This window comes from Malaya genurostris, chromosome 3 (assembly GCF_030247185.1).
Source record: "Malaya genurostris strain Urasoe2022 chromosome 3, Malgen_1.1, whole genome shotgun sequence".
In the NCBI taxonomy this organism is placed as follows: domain Eukaryota; kingdom Metazoa; phylum Arthropoda; class Insecta; order Diptera; family Culicidae; genus Malaya; species Malaya genurostris.
In genome coordinates this window covers 247,170,062-247,185,147 of record NC_080572.1, presented here as the reverse complement: position 1 = coordinate 247,185,147, position 15,086 = coordinate 247,170,062, and positions in this window count along the sequence as shown.

Here is a 15,086-nt window from a genome sequence, read left to right as displayed (position 1 = left end):
AAGAGATAGACTAGATCATGTCTATTACGGTGCCAATAAAAAAGTGTCATTTCAAATTTCGTAAAGCTGGGGGTGCTTAAAAGTTTGATCTATATCGGATGTGGATAGTTTTTCGAAATCTAAAAAACTTATTTCGATAATGAATGTCTTAGAATTGCATGAAACTTCGAGATCTTCTCGAGAAAAAAAAGGAAAAAATCGATTGAGAATTTTGAGACTTCCGAAATCAAAATTTTTTGTTGATTCCAAATGTCTTAGAATTACACGAAACGACCAGATCATTCGTCCCTTTATTTCTTCGGAAGCCAAACTGAGTATCTGACAACAAACCGTTCGTCTCGATCCAAGTGTCGAGACGTCGAAGAATAATTTTTTCGAACCATTTCCTGATGCAGGAGAACATCGCAATGGGTCTATATGAGTGGTGATTGGAAGCTGGTTTCCCCGGTTTTTGAATGGCAGCAACTTTCACTTGCCTCCAGTCAGATGGAACAATATTTATCTCAAGAAGCTTGTGGAACAATTCCAACAAACGTCTTTTTGCGAGATCGGGCAAATTTTTTACCAAGTTGAATTTAATTCTGTCCAACCCAGGAGCGTTATTGTTACAAGACAAGAGTGCTATAGAAAATTCCATCATTGAAAAGAGGCTATCAAATAAATAATTATTTTGGTTAGACTCCCGAATAATGATCTGCGTAGGAACAGAATCTGGACAAACTTTCCTAGCAAAGTCAAATATCCATCGGTTCGAGTATTCCTCATTCGTCTGGCCGTGTTCCAAAAAGTGCTCATTGAGGTTTCTCTTGACAAACCTTCGACAAAATGTCTCCAATAGCTAAATTTCTTGGCCCGAAGTATGCTCTTGTAGTTAGTTTCTTAAACCAAGAATTTTTCAGAATTATGAGGAGTTCCTCCTCTTCGTTTTGAAAACGTCTTGAAAGCATTTTGTTTCGCGTGTTTAGCATCTGAGCACTCTTTGTCCCACCAAGGGTTTGGAGGGCCTTCTGTTGGTCGATGGAACAAGAAATCATTTGGTTTGGGCTTGTTCTGCGGCCTCCAGAATCGAATAAACGAGGAAGTCATAAACACTTATCTAAATCTTACTTTGATAAATAATTGTTTATGTTTAATCTTTTTGAAAGGGTATAGAACAGTAGGAAAAACCGGAATCTCTAATATTATATACCATTCAAATTCGTTCGACGACATCGGAATATGTCTGTGTGTATCCGTGTACACCTTTCAACCATATTTCTACTGGAGAATTTTCTCGGAGATGGCTGAGCCGATTTTAACAATCTTAGAGCAAATTCAGCATGTGGAAGTTTTATATGGGAGATCTATAATAGAACTGAAACTGGAACAAATGTATCTCCAGCAAGCCGTTTTAGTTTTATTTATTCGATCTTCTCAATTTTCTCTGAGATGACAGAAAAAATTTCAACAATTTTAGGATCGGTTTTTCATAAACGTTTTCATGAAAGCTATTTCCATCAGTAATTTTCTTCCAAAAGCATCAGTTTCGATTACTTCTAACAAATATTAGAAAGAATAACCTTAAGACAAGCTACGTTCGACTAAATTTAATCTATATTATCACAGAGAATCTCCTGGCCAGTCGGTTTTTCATGTGACTGCACATTCCTTTCTATACGAGAAAGGCAAATAATAGGCAAAACTTTTGGAATCTTGGCCGAAATTCAATGCAAACGAGTATATTTCAAAACCAGTAGTTTTTTTTATCTTATAATTCAGCTCACTCGTAGCCGGAACAGTTTTATTAACTTACCCACATTTCCACTCTTGCCGCAGCAGCAGAGAACAGAAGCCAGTCAAACTAATTACAACCACCGGTTTTCCGCTCAATGGTAAAGTAACGAGATAAACTTTTCAATTCGATAACTTTTCGACCCGCATCGGTTTTTTTATACTCAGACCATCATCGTGCACTGTTCTTAGATTGACTACTGGAGCTAGGTTAACTGAAAGAGTTATAAAGTTAGCTGCAATAAATCGCCAGCTAGGCAGCCAGCGTGTCGCAAAAAGTGAATCCTCGCAATTTCATTAACATTGGCTGAGAAAAAAAAACGCTTTTTCCTGCAAACTGACATTTACCGCTACGAAAAGAAACTGAAGGACTACCGAAAAAATGCCGAGAAATGCAATTTTCTCCGTATGCGCACAAAATCGTTTGTGTTAGTCTGCATCATCTGCTTGGGTCACGAAAAAGGCTTACGGTTTGCAAGCCTAGCCGCTCCCACAGGCACTGATAAATGTTGCACGCTTCAATTTTCCATCTGGTGTGATTTCGTGCCTACATATGGTTGGGAAACTGGCCAACTGCTAGGTTGACGTTTTCCGGTTCGAACGGGCTGTGCAACTGACTGTGATTGAGCAACGGAACGTCATCATCATGGGGGTGGTGGTGTTGAAACAGACATGTCTGCATGGCATTGTGCGCAACTACGAAGAAAAATCGTTACCTATCCCGCATTGAGACTATTGTAACGGGAAACAGCTGAATCAAAACGTGTCCCGCCCGCCAAGCAGACAGTGCTCATCACAGTGTGACACTTTCCCGTCAGAAACACTTCCGGTATCGTACAAAGTCGGTATTGAACAGCGAACCGGGGAGCAAGATAAGAGTTTGAAACGCTTTTCACCACATGCATCACAATTGCTGATGAAAAGTACACACACACGGAAAAGTCAACGATCGCAAAACATCTAAAATATTAGCTTTTTATCTGAATTTCATTTGTTAAACTTTGGTACAATTAATCGGTTGTTGTTTTTACTAAACTTTCATTCATTTGATTAATCGTGCTGGCAGTTTAGCAATGACACCCAGCAAAGACATGCACCACAAACGAGTAATTAAACGTTACAGTTCAGCAATGACATACACCCTAAGCGGAATATGAAACGTTTCAATGAGGTGTCATTCGTGCAACTGAGCAATGACACAATTCCAGCAAAGTTACCTGTATGCATGAAAACAAAAAAAATGTCTCAGTTGTTTCAACCAATTATTCAGTTATTTGAATTCAAGACGCCTATTGCAATAAATATTTTTACTGCTAGTCTCTTCGGGGGACAGCTAATCGTTCACCGCTTGAACAATGAAATTTTGCCTAGTAGTGGCTACACTTGCATAATGCCTCACTAGGAGAGCTTTTTCGATTCCGTTTTCAAGAATGTTGCTGATATGCCTAATGCTACAGATGCACTTTTATGAAAATACAAATACTTTAGAAGCCAATTTTTAAGCGTTAAGCGTTTTCAATAACATTGCCATGAACTGTCCGAAAATACATTAGTCGCAGATGAAATTAAAACATAAGAAATTGTAGGAATATCTATTTAATACATGGAAAACTTGTTTTACAATTAACTTTTATATCTTTCTGCATACTTTCACTTACATGAGACGGCCACTATGTAACTGACATAAATGACGTTCATTTGCCATCGAAAATTTTCAATACATTTGCAAAAAGTCGACACTGTTTTAAAATGTGTTTCTATAAATACTGTAAACAAAGGGTGATTTTTTAAGAGCTTGAGAACTTTTTAAACAATAAAACGCATAAAATTTGCAAAATCTCATCGGTTCTTTATTTTAAACGTTAGATTGGTACATGACATTTACTTTTTGAAGATAATTTCATTTAAATGTTGACCGCGGCTGCGTCTTAGGTGGTCCATTCGGAAAATCCGCTTTTTTATCGACAAATTTTGTTCAGCGATGAGGCTCATTTCTGGTTGAATGGCTACGTAAATAAGCAAAATTGCCGCATTTGGAGTGAAGAGCAACCAGAAGCCGTTCAAGAACTGCCCATGCATCCCGAAAAATGCACTGTTTGGTGTGGTTTGTACGCTGGTGGAATCATTGGACCGTATTTTTTCAAAGATGCTGTTGGACGCAACGTTACAGTGAATGGCGATCGCTATCGTTCGATGCTAACAAACTTTTTGTTGCCAAAAATGGAAGAACTGAACTTGGTTGACATGTGGTTTCAACAAGATGGCGCTACATGCCACACAGCTCGCGATTCTATGGCCATTTTGAGGGAAAACTTCGGAGAACAATTCATCTCAAGAAATGGACCGGTAAGTTGGCCACCAAGATCATGCGATTTGACACCTTTAGACTATTTTTTGTGGGGCTACGTCAAGTCTAAAGTCTACAGAAATAAGCCAGTAACTATTCCAGCTTTGGAAGACAACATTTCCGAAGAAATTCGGGCTATTCCGGCCGAAATGCTCGAAAAAGTTGCCCAAAATTGGACTTTCCGAATGGACCACCTAAGACGCAGCCGCGGTCAACATTTAAATGAAATTATCTTCAAAAAGTAAATGTCATGTACCAATCTAACGTTTAAAATAAAGAACCGATGAGATTTTGCAAATTTTATGCGTTTTATTGTTTAAAAAAGTTCTCAAGCTCTTAAAAAATCACCCTTTATTTGAAGTATGCTTCATTTGTGCTTTAAAATTTTAACCAGAGATGTCTATCTCCTCTGTGTGACGAAGAGCAAGCAAAATTTCTCCCCTCGCACTGACAACTTCAACGAAAGCTCTTCTCTTTCACATTTATACACCACTGTTGTGTAAGTGTGCACGCATCATGAGTGCGTTTGTTTATTTCCTTTTACCTCTTCCACTGAATCGCACCAAAGTGCTAGAGCATTAGCTAATAAATTCTCTGAGGTGGATGCAGATACTTTCACAGAGGTGTACACGCCGGTGAGCACTCTGCTGTATGGTTTTGGTAGATGAAGCGTGGACACGCAAAATCAGCAAAATAAAACAATTTATCGTAAAATTTTCGGTTTTCCTTGCAAATTTTTCATAGCAAGGCCAGATCTACTCTCTATTAATTGAAGTTCACAGAAGTGTTCGCTCCCCATCACGCGCCAGTGGTCACTTGGGTGTATTTAGACGAGAGCGCATGTGAGCGATTCATGCGAAGAGAATGTGTTTCACTCGCGCCAGCTGCTTTAACCACAAGCACACACTCAAATGCTGTCTATTCGACACTGAGAAGAAGTGCGCTTTCCTCTTTGTGCGGTGCTTCGTTTTTTTCATCCTCGGTGTGACAAAAATCTGACTCTAGCGTATATAACTCTGGTGAAATGCCATCTCTGATTTTAACACATAAAAATAACGTGTGTCGTCATATGTCTCAATCAAATATCATCAAATTTTAATCTTAAATGCAGACATGTTGATATCGAATGCTTTGCACATACACAGAAAGAAAAGATGAAACTTACACGACATGTAAACCGATAGTACTATGAAATCGACATTAGTTAAAACGAAAATATGAAGTAAAAACCATGATTGATTCAAAATTACATTAAGATTCATTTAGTTTTTCATTGAACAAGACTGTATTTTCACAAACTGCTTAGTTTTGCAATGTAACAATGTAACCATTCAATTGTCTGCCTGAAAATAAATGTAAATTCACAATATATTTTTATCTGTGTAAGACTAAAATGTGTACACAGAAAGAAATTATGAATTTTACAGGGGACATAATTTTACAAACGATACAATTCATAACTACTTAATTCTGAAATGACGCAATATTCAATTCGTACAGAAATTTACTGTTTCCGAGTGTAATTTGCACTCGGCTAGCAAGTGAGACTGTATGAATTTATATTCACGATTTACCAGCCAATCAGATATGTGTTTCTGTGGCTCAGTCGGCTAACTGATGTGCTTTGTGATCTAATGTTTTTCGGTTCAGGTCGCGTTGCTGCTGTCGATCTTTTGATTTTTATTCCATTCGTTTTAAAGCCATGTAATTTTCAAATCACAGTTTGAAGTGTCGCTGTTTTTATGCATATATGGTTTCTCAATAATCCTCATATTTCCTGACAGTTGCGGCAATAATAAGTGTCAACGTCACGTCTAACAGCTATAGTTCTGGGGTGTCCTTTGCCGTATCAAGCATACGTCTCGGCGCAGCCACATAACCGAAGCCAAGATGGCGGTTGAGTTGGCCGCCGACCCGCCGTCGGAAGCGGCGGCCTCTTGCATACAAACCTGTAACCGCCTCGTTTGCCCGGTGTACTCAAAGCTAGGTTTCTTTGCTTTAGTTAGGTCCGAACGAGCGGTAGCGTAGTCGGACAGCACACGAATCAAATCGATGTGGCAAAGCCACATTAGATATTTTGTTATTTAGTAAACGGAAAATACCACATACATATGCTTGGTAGATACCTATGGAATTGCTTTGATGATTAGTAGTCAACAAGTTTCTTTGAGAACTCCGTTCTGAGGTTCATGAATCAATCTTTATTCAAGAAGTACAATTGTAGGTCAACAAAACGGGCGTTAACGTTATCATCTTTAATTTATTTTTATTTCAAATCGATTCCCATTACGATTTTAAGACATTTGCAGGATTGGGCGAAATGACCCTTTCGGCGAAATGGCTTTCGCGAAATGACATTCGGCGAAATGACCCTTTCGGCGAAATGACTTTCGGCGAAACGGCTTTCGGCGAAATGGCTTTCGACGACATGACCCTGATCCGAGCAATTTGACGTCTCTGTTACTCACACCGATGCCGAGTGCGCAGATCTATGCATATACGAAATTAGAATGTGTGCGAGCCGAAGTCGAAGTTTGTTGTGGGTTCAATTTTACACTGAAGTAAAACATTTTTGACTCATAATCATACACTGCGAAAAATGCATATAGAATTTCGTAAGCTATAAACTAATGAACCAAGTAGAAGACAGTTCCATTACGTGATATAGAGTTTCATGAACGATTTTATGTCTTTCTCAAATGTTCTCTTGGCATTGCAGTGTTTTTTTATTGCATATATGTCTTCAATAATTGACACGAGGCGGCTCGACAAAATTCACTGGGTTATTTCGACATACTCACACTAGCATTAATCTTTCAACTGCTGAGAATAGTCACACCAACACATTCGCACGTGGATTGGACTATGGCTGCTCGTCGCCAGTCACTCAAGGTCAGAGCTGCTAAATGTCACTAACAACTAGCAACTTTGCACGACGAAGCTTGGAAAGTTCTGTATGAAATGATCAAAACGACGAATGTAACAATGAGAGATTCTCTTTGTTTACTTTCTCTTTCGATTAGTGTATTATTGTCTGATGAATCAGAGAAGATGTTTGGATATAAAAAAACAAAAATTTTAAACCTTCACTTAGATAGTTTTGGCACGAAAATATTTCGATTTTTAGGTTTGGTAGTCTGTGCACGAACAAACTTCACTGCTTCTATTCAATGAGCAGTTTTTTTTCATAATCGCTCCAAATGACGGATTGTAATTTCATACACACTTAACCCTATAATTCCGGAACTGGCAGTCGTATCCGAACACAATTCTACACTTGCTTATGTGAACACAATACCTTTTATTTGAACCTAAGTTTGTCCAACCGTTTCTGAAAAATTGGAGTGATTTCCGGCTTGGAGTACACGATCACTTTTATCGTTACTTCCAGAACCATAATTTGGTGTACCAAAAATCAGTGTAATTGGTCATCAATGAACCAAACCTGTCCAATTGAAGAAGTTTATACGGCTAGTTGAAGATATTTTGTTCGTTTTTGCTGTGTCATGTACAAAAACAGGATTGTAAGACCTTTCATTTGAACCTGAAAACTTGTCCAAATTGGATGTGCGGGTTCTGAGAAAATCGAGTGTACTTTTTGAAATTGTTTTGCACATTGTATCCCGTTGCTCCGGAACCGGAAGTCAGATCCAGATGAAATTCAACAACAGACTGTACGACTTTAAGGCTTTTAATTTGAATCTGAGTTGAGGAAAATCAGTTAAGCGGTCTCCGAGAAAATCGAGTGCACCTTTTTTTCTTTTGTTTGGGCATTTATGCTCGTTACTCCCGAACCGAGAATTCGATCCAAATAAGATTCAATAGCAGAATATGGGACCAATAAGCCTTTCATTTCAATCGAAATTAGAGGAAATCGGTCCAGCTCGAAGATAGCTGATAGGATCGAGTGCACATTTTTGTATAAGAGCAAAACCAGAAAACAAGTCATCAAATTTCTCATACTACGGTTTGAATGAATCTGTGCACACGTTTTCAGTGTAGCAAAGCATTTGTTTTGTACGGATTTAGAAACCAATTCGGTTGATTTTTAAAAAGGGCGTATTCATACATTTTTCAAACCAAAAACTGTTATTTTTTGCAAAATCAAAATCAGTTCAGTGATCTTTTAAACACATCGATAAAAATCGGTACTGATCTTTCGTCAAACAAAATCGGTTGTGATTTTGAACTAAAATGATTCTTGATTCATGTAGGATCAATCATATCAATAGAGGAAAATCACATATCATCAAGATCAGACATCAGTGCCGATTGATCTACGTCGGAAATTGTTGAGGGGTGTGAAAATTAGTGACAACAGCAATCCTACAGGAACTTATAACTAAGGATAATGCGTGTCAATGGGATTGCAAAAATCATGGAAAATTGTCAATTTTGATTCTTTGGAACCTTTAGCACTCCTTATCACCAAAAATTGGAAAAAATCGGTTTTGTTATGGCACGTTATGGTTTACGTAGTTTCAACATATATTCTTATTTGATGTACCCCGTGGTCGACTTCACAACTGGTTGTTTGATTCGCAATGAAATAAATATTAGGTTAAGAGAATTATAGATAAGGTTTTCATTAAAAGTTTGGATCGTCATCACATTGATATTGTTAATTTGACAGCATTTACTACGCAATAGCATTACGCAATGCAAAACTAGTAAAAGAAATATTTCACAGCAATGAATAAACGCAATAAAACGCTTCTTGACATGAATTTAATTTATAGAAGTACCAGTACCGCATTCCTATTACTTCTGTGTATGGTAATCAAATCGGGGCTGCTTTGTAATCGAACATGTTTTTCTTATCATTATAATTATTACTAATCACAGCATATATGTCTATGTTATTTGCTGTTTTTATGGATATTACTCCGCCAACATGCAGCCGCAGAACAAATTTCAAACACATCAAGAATCATGAAATTCGGATACGACCGACCAAACAAACTTATTGAAATTCTTTTGTTCTTTCTGCCATACTTCTAGTAAAGCGGCTAGAATTTTTCTCAATTGCCGTATCGAGTGCAATCAAATCCAAACACTGCACAGTGGTCCGAAACGGGAAATAAGCGACACCAAAATATTTCCGCTATTAAATTTCATTTTTTTTTGTAGTTGGTGTCTTTACGAAAGTTTGTTTGTATTCAAGTGGTGCATCTTTTGATGTAAAAGATCAATAGGGTGGTCCATGTTTGGATTTAAATCTGGATTCTAATTTGCACTTTACAGCAAAGTTGTAGAAAATTTTATTTTGAGACTCTTTGCTGAAGCATCTTCCTACCTCTTCATTTAATCGAGTTATATATATATATATATATATATATATATATATATATATATATATATATATATATATATATATATATATATATATATATATATATATATATATATATATATATATATATATATATATATATAAACAGGGTGTCTCTGAAAAAAATACCTTTTTTGAACAGTTTTACGAGAAAATCATCTTCCACAAATTTGTTGAGAGCTAATTATTGCGCACAATGTTTTGTTTTTTCGTCAAAAACTAGTCCACCTAGTAAATTAGTGTTCTAATAGCCTTACGAAAAATCGAAAAAAAACATATAACTCTTAAAGGCCAAAACGTAGCAACATACTGCCTTCCGCAAAACAATGGTTCCAAATGAGCAATATAAGTGTTTCATACATGTTTTTTATTTGAAAAATGATAAACAAGAAAACCACAGCCGATAATAAATTTTTTGCTCAAAAAAAATAAAGTTTTTATAATTTTTTTGCTGGTGTCTGAAAGGTGATTTATTTAAAATCCATAATTAAAATCGCATCGTAACATAGATTGTTTTTATCATTGGAAAGGTAACTGGTAACATTTTCGGTAACTGGCGATGAATTGTTGATAAACACTTTTTATACCGATTTTTCTTCGTAGTATCGTCGGTAATACTCATACTTTTACGATGTAGTCCCCAAAAAGAACGCAATGACAATCCCAGACAATCGATGCCATAAGCTATCCGACCCAATATAGTAGTTGTCCGTAATATTAAAATCCTCCCGGGTCCGAATTTCCTCTTGACGGCGTTGTCAAGAGAAATGTTCTTTTAATACAATCGTGCTGAACGAAAAATACAATCGAATCCTACGAAAAAAAAGGAACACATCTATAAAACTCGCTTTCAACCATAAAAAAGGGAAAACAGCTGACATAAGGGGGGTTGAATAGAGTGCAAAACGGGCGCCTGATGAGGATTGCAATCCATTCCGATTCACTGCCTCGCTTACCATGGCTTCATTTCGACATTAATGAGAACGGCATCCGCTTCAAACTTTCCACCGAACTCTTCACGCCATCTAGCAGTGTGTGTGTGTATGTGTTCCGGAATGCCGGAATTTCCTCTTAGTCGTCAGTAAGCATAGTACACGGTCGGGAGCAACAGGCTGCATTGAGTCAGGATAACTATAGTACCCCCACTAACCTCCACGTCAATTTAGCTAACTACCTTTGCATACTAATTGGAGCTTAACTATAGACTCATTGAATGTACTGCTCTCCTCCAGAGTGAAAAGCAGAGAGTTGCGAATTGTTCGTAATTGTATGTTGTGTCGCAAGCATTCAATTTTCCAACAGTAGATAGAAAACATTAATCTAGTATTGTATAGCTATTGTGCCATGGGAGTCTATGCAAAATGTTTGGTCTCTAGCTCTTGCAGTGACATTTATTTAAGCTCATTAAAGTCAATTTTTGTCCGGCACAGGAACGTTATAGTGATATACATTTGCATGCTATTTTTATAGTTCTCTTTTCTAGCAGTATAGTTATCTAACCTTTGTTTTACACAATATAGATGCGGACTTTTAATATCTTGCATTTTTTCTGCTGAGCCATCTGTCTACATTCACTTTGAAAAGGAACTTCATAAGAACGATGTTGCATAAAATAAACATATAAATTGTTGAATCATTTTCTCTTAGCGACGAATCGTAAAAATATCGTTGTTTTTTTTATATGAAATCGAAGAGAGACATTAGATGTTAAGTTTCTTACTGAATCTCGGCAAAATCAACCACGAACAGTGAAATCTCGGTGAATATCGATATAGATTTCGATAAATTTCGTATTTGTGAAGATGAGTTCGTTAATTTATTATACAAAAATTCGGAGAAGTTATTCGGTTTACTGTAATATCAGTGAACTATTTTAACTAATCTCGCAATAAAGCGTTTCAATTACTGAGTAATCAGCTAAATTTCGTATTGTCGTTTTTAATCGATAATTTACTATACTTTTACTTCCGTCTTCTGGTTTCGGAATTATCGACGAAATTCGGTTTCGGAATTACAGGAATGTTAAGGGCGTCGTATAAGTGAAGATTAAGATTGTACAAAATCTTCTAAGCAGTTCCGATTATTTGAATTTGTAATGATTGCTCATTACGGTCAAGTGCAAAATACCCCCCTTTAAAAAATAATGAGATATTTCTGAATGTAATAACTCCAGAACTCAATGAGGTGTTAGCTCTATCGGTAAGCAATCGAAGCGTTACACATGGGCTGAAAAGTTTCGGACCTAACAAAGAGAACACGATTTTTTTGGTTCAAAATTACCTTTATTCATCGACGTTATCTCCATCAAGAGCAACGCAATCATTCCAGCGCCGCTCTAACATTTCAATACTATTTTTGTAGAACGATTTATCTTCTGCCTCAAAATAGGCCTGAGTTTCAGCGATAACCTTTCACCGGCGACCTTTTTTTCTGCAAACAGCCAGTAGTCGCTGGGAGCTAAAGTTGGCGAATACGGTGGATGTTTGTTACGTTCAAACATGACCAAACACTGTTCAGAATCATCAGCACGTTCTCGTTTTTGGTCAACAGTCGGTAAACGCGGCACCCACTTTAAACAGAGCTTTCTCATAGTCAAATGCTCATGCAATATAAAGCCAATACGTGCTTTAGATGTCTTTACGTTGTCATCTAACTCACCCAACTTCACTTTTCGATAATTCAAAACGATTTTGTGAATTTTTTTATGTTTTGTGTTGTTACCGCCTCATTTGGACGTCCACTGCGTTCTGTATCATCGGTGTCTCTACGATCACGTACGAAATCAGCAAACCAACGTTTTATTGTTGTTTCTGATGGAGCGGAGTCTTCATAACACTTTTCAAGCCATTCCTTCCCTTTAACGGTATTTTTCCCATCAAGAAGCAGTGTAAAATTGAAACACGAAATGGTTTTTGATCCATTGTTCTGAAAATAAAAAAAATAGTGTCACTCTTGGCACAATAACTCACAAACTAAAGAATAGAATATCATGAAATTTTAACAGCTGTTGTTTAAAAGTTATAATTAATTTAAAAAAAAAGGTAACTACAATAAAACTAACTCCATCTATGTGTTAGGCCCGGGACTTTTTAGCCCATGTTCATCAGTTTTACCTTTTGTCATAAATATACACAATAAAATCACTCAAACTTTTGAAAAAAAATCCGAGGCACGGAGGCCGAGTATAATATACCAATCGACTCAGCTCGGACTGAGGCAATGTGTGTGTAAGCGTTGTTAACAAAGTGGTCAAGATCTCAGAGGTGACTGAGCCGAATTTGATCAGAATTAATTGCAAATGAAAAGTTTCCTCAGGGAGTCTGTCAGAATTTCCCTTATAAACAAATTTTGGTGTAAGTGGCTTTTCCCCTATCCTAGTAATAGGAGTTTTGAGCGTTGTACGATAGAGCGATGCTTCGGAGCAAAGTGAAATTTTTAATACTATCGTGTGCAATTGTTTCTAAGCATCAAATAGACTGGGTACTGCATCCTTTTTCATGACATTTTTCCTCGCTTCGATTTTAGCACGGTTCGTTTTTGGCAACATATAATTGTTCGAATATGGCATATGTAAAGAGTACTTTTTAATGGCTTGCTGTTTTGAACTTTAAATAAAACGAATGCAAAATTATGAAATGGTCAATTTTTGTTCTATTTGGTAAACAATTTCTTGGCATTTAACATTTAAATATGATTTCGGACATATGGCCGCTACGACTATTTTTCACAAAGGTCAATCTGAAGGTCCAATTTTTGACCACTTTTACAAGTATTTCTGCTATGACACGTTGAATTTGTGTTCCAAAGCATCAATCATTGCTGGTTTATCCACATAAACCAATGACTTCACGTATTCCGACAAAAGAATGACCGTTGATTCCACCAGTCCGTAGACCGTACCAAACAGCACATTTATTGGGATGCATCAGTAATTCTTGAAAGGCGTGTGGATTATTTTTCTCCAAATATGGCAATTTTGCTTGTTGACGTATCCATTCATTAACTTATCGGCGCCAATCACTCCCGGGTTGGCAGTTCAATGCACTGGATGACTTCCGGCTGCAAATGCAATGCTCCAAAATGGCCACAACTTTACGGGACCTTTATGGGCTTTTAATTAAACACGGTTTTTGAGACATTCTTCCTTGTACAGCTTCGAGTCCATCGTCTTATTCGTCACTAACACTATGGTCTCTGCTCCGCTACTGCATTTTCCTTGTCAAATCATCTGTTTTTTTTTTAGCAAATTGGTCCATAAAAGCAAACTGAAACTTTGCAGGAACATCTCCTCGTGCCTTCGCCATGTAGAATTTTTTGCCCAAGAAGCTGTCCGAAATCCATTTTGACGTAAATTTCATCCTCGATAAGCAGGCATTATTGATACATCGTCAAAACGTGCTGGTATAATTTCCGAGCTCGAGTTTTGGTGACGAAACTTTACTTCAACGTTCTATTTGGTTGTTTGCTGGCTCGATAAGAACGATATCCTACTCGCAAATGAATTTCTCGAACGGTACTGCGATCAGCAGCGTATTTTTGTGCGATTTCATTACCTAATAGTCCAGAGTTTGTTCTTTACAAGCGTGACGAACAATTTAACTCAATTTTCTCGAAGATGGATCGACCGTTTTCTACAAACTTAGATTCATATGAAAAGTCGTATGCTTCCATACCATGTTCATTTGTATCCGACTACTGGTTCCGGAACTACAGGATGATATATGTAATGAAATTAAAATAATGTCACTCATTTTTCCCGTAGATGTCTGAACCGATTTTTTCCATTCGGGATTCAAATGGAAGGTCCTGAGATAAAATAAATATTTTTTTGTTTTTTAATCAGATCCGACTGCCGGTTCAGGAGATTAATTCAGGGTTATTAGTGTAAAAATGTCAATTTCACCTAAATTAATCGGATTTGCAGACTTTGATATTCGATGACCAAATAAACTAATTTATGTTTTACTTCAGTTTTGTATTTCTATGTACGAAATTCGATGCGTACTTGCTTGAGGGCGCCATGCTCGCAAAAAAGGATGTTGCCAATGATTTGTTCGGGAAATGTGAGAGCTGGATATCTTGTTAATATGATGTCTTTGATTAAATCAATTCAAAGACAGAATTTTTTTTTGTAAAAATAGGAATAAATTTCGGATAAATCTCTGTATTTTCTTTTGTTGATATAGTGACAATAACAATACTGTTTTGATTCAACCGATGTTTTTTTCAAACAAATATTTGTTTGGAACAAGCATATTCTTGTTTTAAACAAGTATATTTTTCTGGAATCTTCGATAACTCAGTTTGAAACAACTATTTCGAGAGTTTGATGGACAACTAATTGTTTTGTTATTTTAAACAATCAGGAGTTTTCTGCGTGCACACATACTCTGTAACACATGTTCAAATTGAAATCAATTTTAATTATTCAATGAAATAACTTTTATACTTCATAACGACATCAGCGCGATCTGTTCTTCAAATCTGTTTGTTTGCATCGATGACACAATCAACTGTAGAGGGCCAACTAAAGCAGAAAGCTTAGTTCCTAAAATCAGATACAGAAGTCCAACCGGTCGACTAATGTGTTCCCACCTGTTTCGGAACTGTGCTATGTTGTATTTGCTAGATGAGTTA